At 39.0% G+C, this 18,959-nt stretch overlaps 1 protein-coding gene and 1 pseudogene across 2 annotated transcripts in view; both read left to right on the top strand.

The window, feature by feature from the left end:
* NCALD (neurocalcin delta) overlaps positions 1–18,959 on the top strand; it is a 446,165-nt gene that overhangs the window by 237,867 nt on the left and 189,339 nt on the right. For both annotated transcript variants that reach the window (XR_002734415.3, XM_023225658.1), the window contains exon 4: positions 530–610. The gene's annotated coding sequence lies outside the window, so the exon portion shown is untranslated. The remainder of the gene's footprint in view (positions 1–529; positions 611–18,959) is intronic.
* LOC111551615 lies at positions 11,743–15,929 on the top strand (annotated as a pseudogene).

Genomic DNA, 18,959 nt, shown 5'->3' with positions numbered 1-18,959 from the left:
TGATTCCTAAGTGATAGTTTCTATATATATTCCAGGAAAAATTATATATATTATATTACTTTAACATATTATTTATTCTTTTAAATAATTGAAATATATTTAAATAATGTAGTATTTAATATATGTGTATATGTATATATTTATATTTAAGTTAGTTTATTCTAATGTTTATAATCCTTCCTGAATTAAGGCCATAAGGCCTGAGTGTTACTCAGCATGCCTGTTTCTCCCTGTAATAAATTGTCTGCATAGCATCTGTCCAGAGGAATTGACAGTCAGATGCTCAGAGCTGATTCCTACTCTGGGGACTGTGCCTGTTACCCCTGGGTCACAAGACTCATTCCTGAGTACTTTGAACCAAAAACCAATTAGGCTAATATATATCAGTGTTCTTGGAGGTGTGTTTCCTGTTTCCTATTTGTGAAGGCAACTACAAAAGAAATAAAAGTGACAGTCTTATCAAAACTTTTACAGAGCTGTCAAATGTTCAAGTACAATATTCACTAATTATGAGTGATCTCGGTTGCAGGGCATCTGATCTCCTGGTGTTAAAATCTGTCGCCATACTGAGGAAGGCCCAGAGATCCCAGGCATTGAGTGACTGCATACTGTGAGTTAGTTTTTTAATCTCTTGAAAGGGTTAAATTGTGTAAATTATGATTCAAAATGCAAAGCTGTATCCTAGGTAGGTTTCTGTGTGTTTATATATATTGTATTTGCTAAGTAGAAAAATAAGCTTTGTCATGGGGTAGCCATTTCCATTTTTAACTCTTGATGAATGTGTATGTTACTGAAAAGAAAGCTATGCACCCATTTTAATTAAAAAAAAAATTCGGTTCTCTTTTTTAATGACTGATTAAACGGAAACCTTATTTAAGTGTAAGACATTTAGTAAAACAAAACAGAACAAAACAGGACATATGATAATGGAGTAAAAAACCTGGCTTGTTGATTCCTTGAAAAAAAGTAATTTATACCCCTCCTTACTTTCCAAATGGACTCATTTAGTATAGAGGATTGAAGAGGATATTATGCAGCAAGTAGATGGGATGTTTTCTAATTCAAAAAAGATTCTTTTGAAATTCTATTATAGTATAATTAGGGCAGCAACACCAGCAATAGTGAATTTCCTGTTAGAAGAGGAACATTATTACTTTCCTAATTTGTTGATATGAGTCTCAAAAGCCATCTCATTGAACAGTTAGGAAATTGACTTTTCAGGAAGGGAAATCTACTGAATTTCTTGGAAACTTTTCAAAATAAGTTAATGGCCCCAGATAAGAACTAGTGAAGAATTGCAGGCAAAATCATATGGCTTAGACCTCAGTAATATGTTTTGTGCCTGTTTGGAAAAAAGGCATGAAGATTAATCTGATATTTATTTGGTCAAACAGTTGTGTATGAGGAACAAATGGAGAAAATAAAATAAATGAGGGTAGGGAAGATACACTAATATCAAATGAAACTTGAGTAGACTTAGCTCTTTTCATCCCACTTCCTTTTCCCTCATTAAGTCTCTATGGTTTAATTACTACCTGAGCAACATGGCTCACCTAGATGTAATAAGAAAGTGAAAGTGAAAAGTTTTTATTCCAAATTTGGTAGTCCAGTCCTTCTAATGAGATCTATAGAAGAGTAATGAAATATTTGAAGTCATGTTAAGCAAAATCTAATGTTTTTTCTTTCCTCATGGCATTGAGATCTAAGTCTCAGCCCTCTTGCATTTCTCCTGGAGGCCAAGGTAGAGTTGTGCATTGTAACTAGTAATGATCATGCAGTCTGGGAAGCTCCTTCTTCTTGAGATAATTTGGTTGAACTATTTATGGATATCACAACCCGAGACATGGCAGTCGCCATTGCTTTAATTCCTTGGCTCTTTCTGACATCAAGCTAAAGCGTAACAGGAAAATGTGTATTTTTACCTAAAGACAGTAAAGCTTGAGTAGGATTTAAGATAAGAACACTTCCCCTTGGCATGGAGGTGTGGATAATCAATATGATGCTATTGGCTTCTAGTCATTTCTGTCCCTCCTGCAGCACCTGGGTCCTTCTCTGTGTTTACTGTCTCAGGGGCAGGTAATTCCTTGCTAGAGTGAGCTCCAAATAAGCTAGACCTCATCTCTCATTCACATGGAGCAAAGGGAGACTGCGAGAGTTCATGCTGCAGGTTTGCAGCATCTGCCAGACACAAACAAGGATGATTTGGACGAGAAATTGACAGAAAAGCTCTTGGGGCAGTGAAGAAGCCACTCCCTGCTTGACTATTAGTGGGCTCGAGAGAGTAGTGGGCAAGGCAGGGAAGAGGATGACCTCTTCAATAGAGGTTAAACTTCCTAACAGGGGCTTTCCATAAGAATGGCCTGACTTAGCAAATACTGCCCAAATTTCCTGGGCTTTTTGGGATTTTGTTCAAGAATTTCAGACAATTTAGTAAAAGTTGCCTAGTGGCAGAAGTCCAGATAACCATAGATGGGAGGAATACATGTAAAGAAATTATTTGAAAGCAAGGTATATGAATAGACTCTAGGTTTACAATTATTACTGATTTCCTGTTGTTTGGATATCTCTCTTTAGCCTGCTTAAGCTAGGATGGTTTGTCCGGGTCCCCAGGAAATCTGTACTCTTCCCAAGGCTCCCTATGTGACTAGCTTCTTACTTATAGGATGTTACATAGAATTTCATTTTTCTGTGGTTTTCTAAACTAAAGACTTCTTTGCTTCTCCTCTTAAAAGAATGAATGCTGTTTTAGCCCTTTTAGCCTAGGAGTTCATTCTTCTGTATTTTCAATGTCCCACAAATTCCCCTCTGTCAAAAAGCATTGATTTCGTCAACAGAATACCTTTCATTTAGGAATAATATGGAGAGAGATTATCTCAGAGACTGAGAGCACGAGACACCAAATATTCAGAGGATAATGAAAGTGTGCTTCCAGATGTTTTCAAATATAGCCACAGAGACAAATACTCGTCAGTCGAGTAATTGATTCCCTGCCAACTATTTTCCATCCAGTCATGTTCTTAATTCCAAAACAGCTAATAAATTCGGCGAAAAACAAAAACAAAAACAAACTCCTTTTGTATTAGTATGTAGAAAAAAATAGAAAGAGAGTAGTTTGTTTTCCAGCAATTTTGCAACGAATTTTTTGGTGTCATATAGACATAGGAGAATGGTGTTTGCTGGAGATGAATGATGATTTCAATTAACCAACAAATGTTGACTAAGTACCTACTAACTTGAGCCCTAGGGAAGAATGATATGGTGTAACATGGACTTACATATTTGGTAACAGATTATGTTTCTAGAAACATAACTCATTTATTTGTTCAATAACTATTTATTGAGCACTTGCTGTGAGACAAGCACTGTGTTAGATGGCGGGATATTAATAGGGACAGGAAGACATACAGCTGAGAAGAGTGGGATTGGGAGCAAAGTTCATCAAATAATCACACAAATACATTTTACAAATGTGTTAAGTACTATGATAGAAAACAACAACAGCAAACACAAGTAACTATGAGACTATAAAATGCAGGTACCACACCTAGTCTCAGTGGGGATCAGGGAAGGCTTCCCTGCAGAAATCTGAAGGTGTGGGAGATGGGCAGAAGAATGGCCAGAGCAGAGGTTCTAAGGTAGAAGGGAGCATGGAGCTTATTAAGAATTGAGCCATAGCTAGTGTTGCTGCAGAGCAAGGCGGGCATCCTATGGGGGAAAGCTAGAGAGGTGGCAGGAGCCAAGTCGTGAAAGACTTTGTAGAGAATGAATAAATGAACTAATATGAGTAGTTTATAACAGGAAATGAGTCCTGTGGTCTTCTGTAAAAAAAAAAAGGAGTTTGCAATTGTATAATGACTCTGCTGATAGGGAGAAGATATTCATTTAGTCACCCAGCCAATATACCCAAGACAAAATCCCCATTCCCATGGATCTGAAATTCTAGTGGAACAGGCAGACAATATGCCAATAAGCAATATATAGGTTTTATACTAAGTTTTTGCTTATAAGTAAGTAGTGTAGGTCTTTAGATACAATTTAAAAACAGTTTCAAGTATAAATTGTATTGCATGTAAGTGTGGTTATTCTTCTGTTTAGTTAAATAAAGGCATATACTCTAGAAGTCCTAAGAGGATGTTCAGGACAGGTGTCCTTCATAGTACCCAATTCACAATCAAAGACTTTGAAGAAATTTCAAGAGAGGAAAACAAGAGAGGGAAACCAGGCTTTGTATTAATTTGTTCTTGTTTCTGAGACAATAGTGATCCCATTGTCCTCCCTGTGCCTCGTTCTGGAGTGGTGAGGGGAGGGGGAAGGGAGCAACACGAAGACTTAAATGAAACTCACCGAGTCTAACACTGATGGAGAAGGAGCTGAGAGGGAGAGCATTTCAGAGTCTATTTCTTTGGTTTTATTTTCTTCGTTTGTTTTTGAAATGGGATCTCACTCTGTTGCCCAGGCTGGAGTACAGTGATGCAATCTTGGCTTATTGAAGCCTCAGCCTCCTGAGTAGCAGGGACTACAAGTGCACACCACCATGCCCAGCTAATTTTTGTATTTTTTGTCGAGTCAGAGTGTGTCACTGTGTTGCCCAGGCTAGTCTAGAACTCATGGTCTTAAGCAATCCTTCTCTGTTGGCCTCCCTAAATGTCTGACCTCTTTCTATTTCTTCTTACCAAAAGGCCTTATGATACCTTATTATATATTTAATATGCTGTATACATTTTGTACATTTAGCATCTCTAGAAAAGGTTCACATCTTAGAATCAATGTACACAGTTAAGGAGAGGGATTTCTCTCCCACATTCTCAAAAGTTCTTATTTCATATTGCTTCTTAAAGCCATTACTGACTTACAGCACAGAAAACAATACATGCCTGGAACCTTATTTGAGGTTTTCAACTGTGCCTGTCTTTTACAAAGGTCTGCTGGAAGACGTCTTGATGCAATGTTTGCATAGCTACATAGAGAGTATTACTGACATCAGTGGAATTACACCAGGGCACTGGTGAGGATTACCTTCAGGTCTTGTTTGCAAAAGGCAGAGGGTTTGATATAAGTAGTTCATTATATCAAAGGGAGGCATAATAATTATCTGTTTTAATCTTCAGGAACCTCCTTGTTTCTGACTTTCCTACTGTATGAATCAAAGTGATTATTTCTGTATAACAAAATATCATAAACTGGGTGGCTTATAAACAACAGAAATTTATTTCCTACAGTTCTTGAGGTTGGGAAGACCAAGATCAAGTTACTGGCAGATTCGGTGTCTGTTGAGGTCCTATTTTCTGGTTCATAGATGGTGCCTTCTCACTGTATCCTCCCATGGTGGAAGGGGAAAAGAGACCCTGGGGTCTCTTTTATAAAGACACTAAATCCACCCTCATGTCCTAATCACCTGCCCCAAACTCCGCCTCCTAATATAATCACCTTGGGGGTTAGGACTTCAACATATGAATTTGGGGAGGGAGGCAGACACAAACTTTCAGACCATAGCATATGCCAGGAATCTTAGAACTGGGAGGAATGATGGACATGTTGTTAATGTGATCCTTTAGTACAAGTTTTTTTCAACATAGCACTATTGTCATTTTGAACCAGATAATTCTTCTGGAAGGGAGTGTCTTGCACATTGTAGGATGTATTGCAGTATGCAGTATCAGTATCCTGGTGCCAGTAGTATATGCCCCAGTCATGACAACCATCTGAAGACATTGCCAAATGTCTCCTGGGAAGGGCAAATATCACCCTCAGTTGAGCACCCCTGCTTTAGTGCATCCTGATCAGTGACTCACACTGCTCTGTTTGAGCCTTGTATTGTAGTTGTATCACAAATGTGTGCAATTCTAAATGTATAGCTTTCAGTTTAACAGGATGGTATCTTTACAGTTCTGTATTTCTCACATCTACATTGAAGATGATATTATCAAACCAGAATTGTAAGATGAAATAATTAGATATTTACTCAGCCAGGTATGTGAAATTCTAATGTGATAATATGTTTTTCTGGGAGTCTCATTTCATTTGTTAAAACCTTAGAAAATTTTACCCTCAAAGTTTAAAGCTTACTTAGTGGTTCAGCTGTTTCTGAAGAAGATACGTTTATGAGAGTCTTAATGCCGCAAAGACTCCACTTCAGTCAGCTGCAAGAATTAAAAGCCTTTTGGTGCCTTGACACCAAACTTAAATGAGACATAAATGAGGAACATTCAATGAAATCAATTCTAGTTTTATAGGAAGCTGAGAATAACAGAGAGAAAAAAAGTGCTGCTCTTGTGTCCTTTGGTGATGGTGTTTGACATTTTAGTGTAATTTATTATTATAGTATACTGGTTAATGTTCCCATATTATCTGTGGCTTAATCAAAGTTTCTGAAAATGGGAAGAATGTGTTCTATCTGTCACTGTAAAGCTAAGAAATGGTATTTCAAAATTACTTCAATCATACATGATTAGATCTTCTAAAGTGGTGTTTTACTGTGCTGTGGTGCAGGGAAGACTTCAAATTGCAAAAATGTACTTAGACATATAGTAATATATGACAGCATTAAAGAGATTATTTTTAAATAAAATTCCTTTTTATTTGTATTTTTTTTACTTTAGTAGATATTTATTTTGTTAGGTGGTTTTATGAAAGTGAAATTCCTTTTTACTGTTATTGTTCACCTTACTTAAAGGCTTCCTGCCTTAAAGTGTCACATATAGTTCAAACGAGCCAATCTTATTTGGAAAATAGAGCTTCTTTTGTGTCATGATGCTGTTCAGAAATATTAAGGACTTCTGATTATCTCAAAAATAAAGTTCTAACTCCTTTTCATGACATTCGAGGCCCTCTAGTAACTGGCTTCAATCCATCTTTTCACATTTATCTCCATTACCTCCCTTTGCCCTGTCCCCATATCATATTCCAGCCACAATGAAGGAGGTAGGCCGGGTCATCTTTGCACTTTTCTGCCTCCATAGCCCTTCTCACGTTGTGATTTCTACCCCTCAAATTCTAATCCACTCTTAAGAATCATTTATTTGACAAAACATTCTCAAATTTTCTTAGTTGGAATTAAACTGTCTCTTTTTTTTTTTTTTTGTATAATGCTTTGAAAGCACTAGATTAGTGCTTTTCATACTATCTGGGAGAGAATTCAATTTTTGAAAAACTTTCCAATTCATCACAAGTCAATAGGTATCCTTCTGTCTGTGACTACCAGTACTTAGAATCTACCACAGGAAACTCACCATGCAAGTTTGGCAATCTCCAGACCATTCCATACCCCATTCAATGAGATGAGTTCACTTGATTACACATTTGGGTGCTACAGCAATATCCAGCTGCTATAAAAGTTTATTGACAACTACTTGCAGTATCTGTATTTGCCTTATTGAAGTCTGATAAGACTGATCCTTAGACCACATTTTAAGCAGTGCTGTCTTAGACTCTAAGCTCCATGAGGACAGAACCTAGGGCTGCTTTTTTTCATCATCATAATCCGAGGACATGGCATTGACTGTCACATAACAGCACATTGATTACATGCAGAGGTTCTGTCAGTAGCAGTTCCTGCCTCCAAAGTAGCTTGGATTAGATCTTGATCACTTTTTAACACCTATAGGATCATCATCCTTTACTTATAATAGAAAATAAGAATAAATGGGACTATCAGGCTGATTTACTTTTAAAATACATGCTTTTTAATGTAAAATCTACTAAAAGAAAACATAATCTTAGCCTCCTGGTGCTGGTATGACCTCCTTATAAAGATCACTTGATCAATAATTTAATTTTCTTTCACTGGATAGTTGTAAAAATTCACTTACTTCAAGTTCACTTAAGTAAAATAAAGGAAGCTTAAAAGAAATCTAAAACAATTAGCCTCTCAAATAGCAAGACTGTATGAGAGAAATGTGTTCCTTGTACAAGGGAACCCCTGTAAAAAACAAAATTATATTTAAAACCAAAACGGCTTTCTATTATGCAGCTCAAGAAGAAACACTGAAACTCTTGAACAGTCTAAAATTGTATTTCTGAAAATGAGAATCACATGGAATTAATTTAGCATCTACCAGTGTACCAGAGTAACATTTTTCAAAGTTTAAAATGCAAGAGTCTTAATAAACTACTTGACAACGCTATTTGAACATAACAGCTCTCACTTTCAGTAGTCCAAGAATGTCTTCTGAATTGGTAGGAAGTTGCAGTTGAATGTTCATAGTTTTCACTGAATGTTTCATTATATTAATGTTAACAGCCAAGAAAAACAAGGACATTTACTATATGTTTTTCCCACCCTTGGCCACTGACTTTTCCGTGGAACATTTGTTATTTCTGGGAAACATATGGCATATGCCCAGAACCGTAATTAGTAACAGTTTGATGTTATAGGAGTTCAAAATTTAGTATTTTCTAGCTTCATTAGATCAGTGGCTTCCTCTGAAATATAAAAGCAACAAATACAGATCCTAAAGAATACATTCTGGACTCAGCTTTTTTCTCCTTTATTAACTGCAGTATTTGCTTGTTTTGATGGGGAGGTGTTCAAACAGCTCTTCCCCAGAGCCAGAAGGAGGCACTGCTCTAAATACTGTATATATATCAACTCGTTTAATCATTGCAGTAACAGGTGAGAACAAAAGGGACACAAAGACATTATTTTGCCCAAAGTCACTTAAATGGGAAATTGTGTAATCAGGATTCCTCCTAGGGAGTCTGCCTCCAGGGTCTGTGTTATAACATTCATACATAGTATCTTTTATGCAATACTGTTCCTCTAATGAGATGAAAGCTTCCAGAATTCCATTGGTAAAATCTTGTTGAAAAGGTTATTTTCTTGCAGACTATTTCTGACTAATGCTTATGTAGTAGCTGAGAAATGCAGAATGACTGGGGAATGCTGGGTAGCCAGGAATGCTGGATCAATGGGAGAATGCTGGGTGATTAGGAATGCTGGGTAACCAGAGAATGCTGGGTAACTAGGAATGCTGGGTAACTGGGAATTCTGGGTAATCAGGGAATGCTGGGTAACGTGGGGAGAGGGACAAGAAGTCATTAGTTAGCAGCTCACCTTAAGCAACCTTCTAGTATCTGTAAACCAGAGGGTTGTCATTCATACAGAATCTGGGACTGCTGCAATGTTGATTATCTTCACATAAGATCCTTGAAACCAGTATTATCTTTGAATCTGAAGGATATGTATTTGTAGATGCATTTTACTTCAAATCTTTAACTGTATTGAAAATTCACAGTTTTCTAGCACTTACTACATACACATATACAATAGCTTAGAGGAGACATTTCAGGGAAATAATGTTATTTATTAATTCATTTATTTTTTACTTAAGACTTAAAGACTTTGTGGGGGAATGGGTTAGCAGAGAGAACCCTTAGTCTTTCCGATAGGAAATTTACCACTGAGCTCTCATACATATTCTAGCCGGGGGAGAAAAGATAACCACCTTCGCTTTGTGCTGGAAATCATCAGTTGCTTAGGCTGATTATTCAAAGAAGGCAAAACGTCTCATCGATGTCAAAATGTAGTTTGTCCCATCTTGTGTTACTAATGCAGCTATTAAGGACTGAAAATGTGATATTGCTTAGCAACATGCATAATAGTATTTACTATTATTTGATTTGAGCAGCAGCAGCAATAAGTACTATGTCTTGTAAATGTCCTGGTGACATTTTATTTTCCTTCTCATCTAACTTTGCTTGTATCCATTGCCATGGTATTAAGCAAAATGCTTAGTCTGTGGCTTGGTAGAGTGGGTTTAGATATACTCCCTTAAGTATAGAGATCAGTCCTGAAAGCTGGCATTAGCACAATGTAGAACCAAAAGGAAATTAGGCTGCAGGTAAGAAAAAGTGGTAAAGGATTCCTACAACTGTGATGGTCTATGTACGTCTTCTAATTTTCAGTAACGGCAAGTATATCATGATGTCCTGTGAGATGCAGGAACTTGCTATACACTGTTCAGGCTATTTGTTTTGTTGTCTCTAGTCTTTCAGGCAGCAACTACTGTTCATAATAATCAAAAGCAAACATAATCCTTATTTCCTCCTAATGAAAAGACAGCAATTTGACTAATAACTGTGCCAGCACTCCCTTGGCCTTTTCACTTCACCCTGTGTGATGGAGAATGAGTTGATGTCTGCGAGAATTTGATCTGGGTAGACTTCCATCCAAGCTCTCCTTTCTTCTCCAAATTAGAATAGCAACTGTACGTCTGAGAATCCGGCCATTCCTCTAGTATGTTCCCTTTTTCTGTCTCCACAGTCATCCTAGCTTGATCTCTTAAATCCTGGTATATTAACTTGACTTCTGCTTGGGGAAGAGTAAGAAATCCCAGAGGTTAGGACCATCAAGCTAGAAAGACTGTCACTAAAAGAGTTGAACAGTTTTGAGATGAAAGAGGGGCCAAGCTTCTCTCATAAAAACAATAGAGAAAGAATCAGTTCACCACTACAACAGAGGCAGTCATTCATCCTGGAGAGGAAAGATGTTCCACTTGGGACTGTCACCCAGTGATTGATGTCTTTTCAATTCCAGGACATGTGGAGGTGCTTTAGGGATTTGAATCAGTGAGTACATTGTTTAATTCTTTGTCCTTCCCAGGGAGGGATCCTGAATATGAACATCTTCCTCATGCAGTTTCAGTTTTTGGTGCCTTCCACGTCCTTGGCTTTGCTTTTGCTTTGTTGCATCTTAGAATCATTAATTAATTATGGACCCAGTTCCTTCTGTGCACTTGCTAATTGGATGTTTTGAAAAATTGCTCCATGCTGGCTTCAATAATGAGGAGAGAATTAAAAGGCTGAGAAGTGCTGGGAAATAGAGACAGACCACAATGGTCATGGAAATCTAGCAAAAACCACCGAGATATCCATTACCCCAGTAACTAACGAGGGGACATGGAGCACCGAGCAGAGACGTTAGAAAAAAGACAATGAAGTGATGAAAGGGACAGGGTCAGTGAGGGGGCCTATTCTTGAGAAGAACACTTGCAAGGAGGGAAATCCTGTGTGAATGGTGCATTGACTGGACGGCCTGAGCTAGCTGTTGCCTCCTGTTGAGGAGGGGAGTTCCCTGAACAGGACGAACAGCCAGGACTTTGGAGTCCAGCATCCTGACATCTGTGACTGTACTCTGCCATTTACTGGCTGTGGGATATGGAACTTTACCTCTCTGATCATCCAGTTCTTCTTCTGTGAAATGAAAAATAATAGTACTTGTGTCATAGTGTTGTGGTAAGGAATAAGTGAGATCAAGTTGGTCAGACTGTCTAGACTACTTCCCGGCACACAGCAAACTCTCAGTAGTGGCTAGTCATTATTACTATGCAGTTATGTTGTCAATTTAATAATGTAATAATAAAATATTAACACAGGTAACTTAGTCTGGCATAGCTCAGGATTTAAAATACTCCGTAGGAGAATCATTGTCTCCATTGATTCCTCTCCTTTCTCTTTCTGGCCAGTTTGTTTTTTCCCCTTTTCTCCCTCCCTCCTCTTCTACTTAGGAAGAGGAGAGGAGTTAAAAACTGGATAAGAGGCTGGACACAGTGGTTCATGCCTGTATTCCCAGTGCTTTGGGAGGCTGAGGCAAGAGGATCACTTGAGGCCAGAAATTTGAGACCAACTTGGGCAACATAGTAAGACCTCGTCTCTACAAAAAAAAAAAAAAAAAAAAAAAAAAAAAAAAACTTTAAAATTAGCCGGGTTTGGTGGTGCACACCTGTAGTCCTTGCTGTTCAGGAGGCTGAAGCAGGAGGATCACTTGAGCCCAAGAGTTGGAGGTTACAGTGAGCTATGATTGTACACTCCAGCCTGGGCAACACAGGGAGACCCTGTCTCAAAAAAGAAAAAAATTGATTAAGGAAAATGCAGCTGTTCGGCTGGGGGCCTTTGGTTGTTGGGATATAGCAGAAGTGTGGGAAATGCTGAAAGGGGCCATCAAAGCCCAGCTGGCCAGATAATCCATGGAAACCCTTCCCAGTGTGGATCCTATCATCCTGGGCCATTACTTATTTGGCATTTAGACATAGGTGATTGGCAATTTCAGATTCTAGATTTTCTCCTCCATTAAAATGTAAACCTTTACAATGGAAAAGTTTGTTGTCTCTTTTGTTTACTGCTAATTCTCTAGTGTCTAGATACAGCTATCAGCTCCACCTTTGGGCTCCTGAAAGTCCTCAAATGGGCCTTCAAGTTCTGACACAATCTCCCCCATCCCATGTTACCTCTCTGATTTTATCTCCTGCTACTCTGTGAAATCTAGCTAGATATATTCAGGAGTAGTTAAGACTTTGGGGCATATGAAAGACATCTAGCAGTAAAATGTAGTAGAAAGATTTAGAATGGATCGTGTTTGAGGTCTAAGTTCTAGTGCTGCTACTATTTCCTGGGGTGAAACTGGGCCAATTCATGTGGCCTTTGCAGGCTTTAGCCTCCACACTGAAAGAATTTTGGATCAGGGTGCTTCTAATCGTAAATTTAATGGCAATGCTATCCTTGGTTATAGCATAATATGAAGTTGATTTATCCATTCAGAAACATTTCTGAGTATTTTTGGTCCCTGGTGTGAAATTGTGAATCTTAGCCTGGTGATTCATAGACTAACAGCTGCTTTCCCACCCTCTACCCCAAGCTCAGGGCTTTGCAATGGGGGCGGCAGTATGGCCAGAGCTGACATCATGTCCCATTCTTCTTAGGTCCAAGTCATTTCCATCAAGCAGCATTTCCCAGGCTTTTGTCATTCAGGTCGCATCTCCACGATTTTTACTATATCACATTCTATCTATATTATTGTTTACTTAATGTCTTTCTTTAGATCACTCCCTCTTTATATTTTACCTTGCATTTGCCCTAAGCAGCATTTATAGCTGTGAATAGCTTTGAAATTGGATATGCCCACTATACTTTTTTCTAAAGCACATGAAAATAAATGCACAACCATAATCCACCGTAACTATGCACCACTAAAATTGTCTTGAGTAACTCTAGTGGTTTGCCTTTCACACTTTGGGAAACACCACCGTGAAGGTGAGGGACAGAGCTCTGGAGCCTTCACTGCCTTCAGTGTCCTTCTTCCAGTGATCTTAGACCTTGGGAGGACAGAAAAAGCCATTCTCAATGAAAATCTAAGGGAGCCCTTTCCAAGGCACTGGAGATTGTTCACTTTATTTTGATTTGGAATGTAGTGCAGAAATGACTAAGCCTTCCCGAGAGGCCAAGGGCTGCTGGAAAGAAGAAAGAAAGGTATTATGCTGGCTTAAAAAACAGAAGTCAATGGGAAAGGAACATGCTGAAGAGAAAGAGCAATTAGCTGAAGTAAAACAAAGCAGCAGAAAAGTGAGAGGAGTGCTGGGGAAAACTGCTGCAGAGAAATGCATTTGCTCTTAGAAGCAAAGCATTAGTGGAAGTTGAGAGACTTTGCAGAGATCCTCATTTCCTCCTCATTTTGGACTTTCGGATTCTCTCTCTCTTATGATGTGAGAACTGATTAGATACACACAGGGGCTCAGCTTGGAGGCCCAAAGTATGATATTCTTCAATACGCTTCCTGCTATTGGAATCATGCTCTAAACAGGTCAGCTCCTCTATGACATATAGTTTTGGCATGAAAGATGGATCTAAGACTACCAGACAGAAAGAGTTAGAAATGACTGTAGACTTTCTCTAGCATCTTTTCATACTTAATTAAGAAAGGGAAGGACCTTAGCCTTTATCATGATATAGATTTGATTGACTTAGGCCCACATATCTGCAAGGGTCAGCCAAAGTTAAATTGTAAACATGTTTTTAGAGAATCTGAATTTCGCAGCACAACTGGCTTGAGCGATTGGAAACAAGATGCAGGACCCCAACACAGACACTGTGTGGAATGACATCTTAGGCAAAAAGGGCATCTTACCCACCAAGAAAAGTCTAAAAGAATTGGAAGAGGAGGCAGAAGAGGAGCAGTGCATCCTGCAGCAGTCAGCGGTGACAACATACAAAGATATGACTTTGGAAGAGCTGGAGGATGATGAAGACAAGTTTAATGAGGAGGATGAACACGCTATTGAAATGTACAGATGGCCGAGACTCGCTGAGTGGAAAGCAATTCAACTGAAGAATACATTTGGAGAAGTTTTGGAGCTCTCAAGGAAGTATTATGTTCAAGAAGTTACCAAAGCTGGTGAGGGCTTGTGGGTCATCTTGCACCTTTATAAACAAGGAATTCCCCTCTGTGCCCTGATAAATCAGCACCTCAGTGGACTTGCCAGGAAGTTTCCTGATGTCAAATTTATCAAAGCCATTTTCAACAACCTGCATACCCAATTATCCTGATAGGAATCTGCCCATGATATTTGTTTGCCTGGAAGAAGACATCAAGGCTCAGTTGATCAGTCCTCTGGCGTCTGGTGGCATGAACCTGACAAGAGATGAGTTGGGGTGGAAACTGTCTGAATCTGGAGCAATTAAGATGAACTTGGAGGAAAACCCTAAGAATCCGATTAAAGATGTGTTGCTGTCCTCAGTGCGGAGCTCTGTCCCCATGAGGGGGGCAGCAATTCCGAGGGTGACTGAGGCTGCAGCTGCTATCACATGCTGAACTTTCTTGTGACAAATTGTCTGGATTTTTTAAAAACAGAAAAAGCAAGAATGAATCCTTCCGGCTTTTAGTCTTGTATAAATTATGTTTCAACTCTTTACATTTTAGAAATAATCATTGCTGGAAATTCTGTTAAATATTTTGGAACTCCTTTTTTTAAACTATAGTATTTCCTCTAAAAAAAATTAAAACCAGCTATTGGTATGGCAAAAAAAAAAAAAAAAAAAAAGAAAAAAGAAAAAAGAAAAGAAAATCTGAATTCCAGAGGATTAAAATATCTCTGTTTGGGAACATCTCCCCTGGCACACAGCTGAAGTAAGTGCCTGCAGATGGTCCCAGCCCTGTTGAGGGGAACTGTGTTGCGGTCTAGCATGCATTGTGCTGGGCCCCTGTCGAAGCCGATGAGTTCCAATCTAGAATTTTGATTAGGAGGAGGGAGGTATGTTAGGAGCCAAGTCAGCTGCACAAAGGCTGATTGGAAAAACCTTCTGTATTGTTTTGTGCTTTTCCAGATTTTTATATTTAAAAATAGTGCCTATTAAGAGGGAGTGCTAATATCATTACCATCCTTTCCAAAAGGGCACAGGAACTGGGAGGCTCTGAGGAAATCAGGTATGGTCCATACAGCAGACAGGACAGATTCAGCCAAAAGACAAGAAGCTCTTGGTTAAGCTGCACCAGGAATACTATCAATTACTGTTTCCTGGGATGAATTTAGGAAAAACCTAAGAATTAAATTGCACTCAAACACATGAAATGCAGTTTCATATACTGTTTTTCTAAAACCTAAACTAAGATATTTATAATAAGGTTTTGGTTTCTTTCCAGACTTGAGAGAACATTCATCTGAAATTACATTTTTCAGGTCAGTTTCGGCCAGATGTTCTTTAGATAACTCATGAGCATTTTCTTTTTTGGGTGGAGGGGTATAGAGCATAGTCCCTTGAACCCTTTTTGAACCTTTTTGGTAGATACTGTTTCTTTCCTCATTCCCTCTTTATTTTCTCTTCTCATTTCTTGAGTCTCTGTAGAGGCTGACCTGTGGGCCAAATCCTATTTCTCCAGACCTTTGCCCCCAGTAAAACAAAACAAACAGACCATCTTTCACTTTTCAGAATTTTCAAGACTATGTCAATGCTTTGACTAAGTCAGACCTTTGTGTAGTGTACATGAATCTCAGCAGCAGCAGTGATGAGTTGGCCTCTTCCCGAAGGGAATTCACTGCATGGGTGTGGGCCACTGAATTAAAGTGAGTTTCACAGCCCACTTTGCTACCCTTGCCTGGTTCCTGAAATGGTTCAAAGTAACAATTTAAATGATCGGAACAGAAAAAAAAAAAAAAAAAAAATAGGATTATTAAGTGCACTCTCTTTTATGTGATTTTTATTCTTGTTTATTTGTTTCATATGAACTTTATGTGAACAAAGGGACCTTGGTGAGTACATGTACAGCCAAATCGAACTTTAATAGAATCCCCTAAAATAAGACAGGAACTATGGGAAAAGGTTTTCTTATTAGGTATTTGTTCTGTCCATTCTCTGAAACACTCATTTCTAACACTGCTCTTTAGTAGGGAAAAAGTCATTTTTCTTTATATCTAAACTATTGAAGTCATTGTATTTCTGATGAGGGAAAATTTTTAAGTATGTGAAGTAAAGAGAGTGATGGGAGGCTGAGTTGGAAAGAACACAACATCTAACTGAGTCCCCTCTTCTTCTGGTGAATTAGTATTGTCCCATGCTCATGAACTAGTATATTTTCTGTTTTTAATTTCCTCAATTTTCAAACTGTAAAATAAAATATTATGGTGTCTGTTTCCTGGGAACAGAAAACACATGTAAATATTTGAGAAATTTGATACAGAGAATTTTGGTTTGAAGCTTGTCAAAACGATACATGAAATCAAGCCCCAATAAAATATTTTTTCTTGCTTACATCTGGTTTATCATGATTTGATTAAATTATTCTTTGTAACATACTCCTGAATGATTTTATAACAAATACATAAATGGGAGGATTACTTAAATGCCATTATGCTAACAATACCTACAATTTTAGTCATTGCACAGACATGACACTTAAAAATTAGTATAAGTGTGTAGACTTTGGTTTAAGTCTTTTATTAAAACAGAACTTTGAGATTTTATTGTTATCAATTAATATTTTAGGGTGCCTGAGGCAAGAGGCACATGGAACCTGCAGCCCCTCACCTTGTCTCCCCTTCCCATCCCTGGCTCTTTGTGGCAGGACTCCCATGCAATCAGGCTGTATTAGTTTTCTGTAACAAATTAGCCGCAAATGTAGTGGCCTAAAACCATGCCAATTTTTTATCTTGTGTTTCTGAAGATCAGAGTCTAAAATCAAGGTCCCAGGAGGGCTGCATTCCTTCTGGATGCCCTATGGGGAGAATGTCTTCCCTTACCTTTTCCCTCCTCTACAGGCTGCCCACATTCCCTACTTAGCCAGAGCCCCTTTATCTCATCACTCCAACCTCTTACTTCCATCACCACATCTACTACTGACTCTGATCCTCCTCCCTCTCTCGTAAGGATTCTTGTGATTCCATTGGGCCTATCCAGATCATCCAGGATAAACTTCCCTTCCTGAGATCCCTAACTTAATCACATTTGTAAAGTCTCCTTACCATAGGAGGTAACATATTCATAGGCCCTGGGAACTAGGATGTGGATGTCTTTGGGAGGCCTACCACATGTGTGAACTCTCCAGGCCCACATTGTTCCAGCTCCATCCTTTACCATCACTGCCCCCTACACTAGAACTGTTTTGTCTGCCCTTGGGAGGACCTCCCCAGGCAAGGGCTCACACAGGTCCTAGGAGTGGCTCTGTTACCAGTAGAGGGTCTTGACTGCAATTTGTCCAGGTTCTTGGCATTTTGAACAAAGAATTAGACAAAATACACAGCAAAGCAAGGAAAGAATGAAGCAATGAAAGCAGGGATTTATTGAAAATCAAAGTGTACTCCACAGAGTGGGAGCAGGCCGAGCATTGGCTTAAGGACCCTGGTTACAGGATCTTCTGGGATCCAAATGCCCTCTAGAGGTTTTCCATCAGGCACTTGGCATACACCCCATGCAAATGAAGTAGTGGCCTGTGATCAGTCTGATTGGTTGCAGAAAGCCTTATTTTGTCTGTGCTCCTCCTCATGTGTCAAGGAGTTGCTTTCTGCAACCAATCAGAGGCTGAAAGGAAGTCACAAAATTATGCTCCTATGCAAACATCTGATTGGTTGTGGAAAGCAACCAATCAGAGGTGCTTTCAAGTTCCCATCTGCGGGGCGGAAATGGGGGAGGTTTGCAAAGGGAGTAGCCTTTGATCCTTTTGTTACTTAGGTGTGAAAAGTTGGGGTTTTCCTTTTGATTTAGTTCTAGGAAGTCAGCATGAATCAGCCTTAGGTTTCCTGCCTCCAGATCCTATTCTCCTTCCTCAGCTCAGACCAATTGAAGAGGAAATTCCAGGATCCCTGGTACCTGGAGCCCTGTCAGGGTTTAGGAGAATGTCAGTGCAAGCTCAGTGTGGGCACAGAGCTCTCAGACTCCTTGACACATGAGGAGGAGCACAGACAAAAAATGGTGAGAGTGGGGCCCTCTAAGGCTAGAGGCTCAAGCAGGGGCCAGATGCTGACATCTACAAGCAGTGTTCCTCCAACAGCCAGGCAAGCAGCATGATTGAATGCCTGGAGGTGGACTGCAGTCAAACGGAGACTGTCAGTCCCTTCTAAAGGAGTCAGTAGACATACAGTGCCAGGGAAGGGGTCCAGTGTTGCTACATCTTAGCAAAACTAGAAATCTATTTTCATTTTGTTTTAAACAATGTGCAAGCCAGAAAAAAGGGTTGAGGGGACCAGATATGGCCCTCAGCCATTCAATTTGCAACTGACCCCTGGTTCAAATGAATGAATGAGCACAGCATACCTAGGCATAGATGACATTTTATTGAATGAGTGAACAATGAACTTCAATGTCACATTAGAGATGGTGCATTAATTAAATTACCCAAAGCTGAAAAATTCATCCCTAATTATGTCACATTGTTCAGTAGGCTCATCAGAGATTCAGCAGGGAGATAACATGACAACTTTATGATAAATATTAATAAAATGTCCATGATATGGCAATGACTTCAATTTATATAAACCCTTTTCCATGATAAATTTCACAGACAAGAAATAAAGACTACAAATTAAATACCCTTGCCAGTGAAAATTCCAAAGTTAAAGTCCAAATAAATTAAAGTCCAAAATTGAAAGCTTTTCTGTGGAGTTGAAAATCCAAAGGAATCAAAGTTCCAATCACATGTGTCTTTGTAGTAGAATAATTTATAATCCTTTGGGTATATACCCAGTAGTGGGATGGCTGGG

This window comes from Piliocolobus tephrosceles, chromosome 7, assembly GCF_002776525.5.
Source record: "Piliocolobus tephrosceles isolate RC106 chromosome 7, ASM277652v3, whole genome shotgun sequence".
Taxonomy (NCBI): Eukaryota; Metazoa; Chordata; class Mammalia; order Primates; family Cercopithecidae; genus Piliocolobus; species Piliocolobus tephrosceles.
This window is presented reverse-complemented; position numbering and strand designations above follow the sequence as displayed.